The 2,133-nt window shown below is 39.4% G+C and overlaps 1 non-coding gene across 1 annotated transcript; it reads left to right on the top strand.

The window, feature by feature from the left end:
- The first annotated feature begins 538 nt into the window (after positions 1-538).
- Positions 539-645, top strand: LOC140833228 (small nucleolar RNA R71). Its single transcript, XR_012118360.1, has one exon. It is a non-coding gene; the product is annotated as a small nucleolar RNA R71 (small nucleolar RNA).
- The last annotated feature ends 1,488 nt before the right edge of the window (positions 646-2,133 follow it).

Genomic DNA, 2,133 nt, shown 5'->3' with positions numbered 1-2,133 from the left:
CTCTGGTTTGAATCCTTGGTGCATCCCATATGGTGGACCTCTTTGTTGGCAATTTTGGCTGTTTTGGCCTCCCCACGAAAAGTTTGGGTGATTCCTCCATCCCGGATTGTATGTATTCGAATAAGGGTCATTTCTAGGACGGTTCTGGAACCCCACTTGTTTCACCGGTGCTCCCTCAGGCACATAAAATGGATTGCCATCTTGGCAATCCTGCACGTCATGCTCACCCCCACACTTATCACAGAAAATTTCTTGCAGACGCATAGCCGACCCACTCATGCTCATCCCATCAATCTTTCTACTCAAAGCCTCTAACTATGCTGAAACCGCAGACAAATCATTAACTTGATGAACTCCAGCACCTCGTCTCTGCCTATCAGACTGAGGATGATAGCTACTCGCAGCCATCTCCTCCAATAACTCATATCCTTCCTCAGCCGTCTTTCTCAGTAAGTTACCACATGCAGCAGCATCTATCATAGTACGGTTAGGAGTAATCAGACCATAGTAGAAAGTTTGAACAACTAACCCAAGCGGTAGCTCATGGTGTGGACATCTCCTCAACAAGTCCTTGTAGCGCTCCCATGCCTCGTAAAGTGACTCGTTCTCATATTGAGCAAACGTAGTAATGTCGGCTCTAAGCTTCATAGTCTTCGACGGAGGAAAGTACTTGATCAGGAATGCCTTTGCCATATCCTCCCATGTAGTGATAGACCCTACAGGCAAACAGTTTAACCACGACTTAGCTTTATCTTTCAGTGAAAATGGAAATAAGCGCAAACGAACAGCATCATCAGACACGCCATTAAACTTAAAAGTATCACAAATTTCAAGAAAGTCAGCTATATGAGAATTAGGGTCGTCAAGTGCACTTCCCCCAAATTGAACAGTGTTCTGAATCATCTGGATGATAGATGGCTTGATCTCAAACTGATTAGCTCGGATGACTGGTCTTACGATGCTTGGACGTGCTCCATCAAGAGACGGCTGTGCATAATCCAACATTGGAATGCGACGTGGTATCTCAACTTGTCTATTTTCACGCTGTTCCTCTCCACGTTCTTGCTCGTGTCTTTCCATCTGTTCTTTGAGTCTTTGTTGTTGTCTTCGACGTCTAGCTGTGCGTTCAATCTCGGGGTCAAAAGGCTCAAGCTTAAATTCGAGTGATCTTCGCATGCACCGCAAGAGAGATCTGCAACACAATGAGAGTATCAAATAACAATAAAATAAATAATACTAAAGAATTTAAACGAGAAATAAAAATTGTGAATCAACAGTCCCCGACAACGGCGCCAAAAACTTGATCGAGCAAAACTTGCACAGTGAATAGTCCCAAAATTTGTTGTATAATTAAAAGCTCGATTTAAATATCACAAGTGCACGATAGTCAAGTTATAATAAACGTAAGTGAATACGAGTATCGTTCCACAAGGACTGCGTTACAATATCTTTATTTCCAAGTAAATTTCTTTAGCAACGATAGATTGAGTTGGTGATTAAACTAAAATGAATTTAATAACTAAAATAATTAAAGTGCAAGAAAAAGCAATCAAGAAATCAATGATTAAATTGGATTAAAATCAAATGAGAAACGAATTTGTTGGGAATTATCAGTTCACCTACCGCTCGTGTTCAAATAATTATACTCGACTTTTACTCGTGCATTCGACGGAATTCCCTAGACTAATTAATACTGTCGAGCTATATTAATACTAATCATAAACATGCAGTAATCAAGTATCCTCAATTATTTAACAGTTCACGATTGCATTACGTTCTATGGAATCCACTAGCTTTCATCCGGGTGAATTATCACTATCGACACGTATCCAATTCCGTATATCTACTAAAATTGTAAATCCGTGGTCTATACTATTCGATCCTATTGTCAATTATTCTATCGAAATCATCAACAACATGAAATAATCAAAGGAAGTTAGCTAGACTTCAATTGAAATAAGAAAGCACAAAAGCATAAACAAATCACTCATAGAAACGTCGAGCAATAATGTTGAACAACGAGTACGGGGTAGGATCCCCTCAAATCCCAACAAATCTAGAGTTTAGCCACTAAAATTCATAATAAAAACTAACAACAATCTGAGAAATAAAAACTGAATAATGAAAATACTA

Source organism: Primulina eburnea, chromosome 5, assembly GCF_022965805.1.
Source record: "Primulina eburnea isolate SZY01 chromosome 5, ASM2296580v1, whole genome shotgun sequence".
Classification (NCBI taxonomy): domain Eukaryota; kingdom Viridiplantae; phylum Streptophyta; class Magnoliopsida; order Lamiales; family Gesneriaceae; genus Primulina; species Primulina eburnea.
The sequence above is the reverse complement of the archived record's forward strand: the minus strand, read 5'-3'. Positions and strand labels throughout refer to the sequence as shown.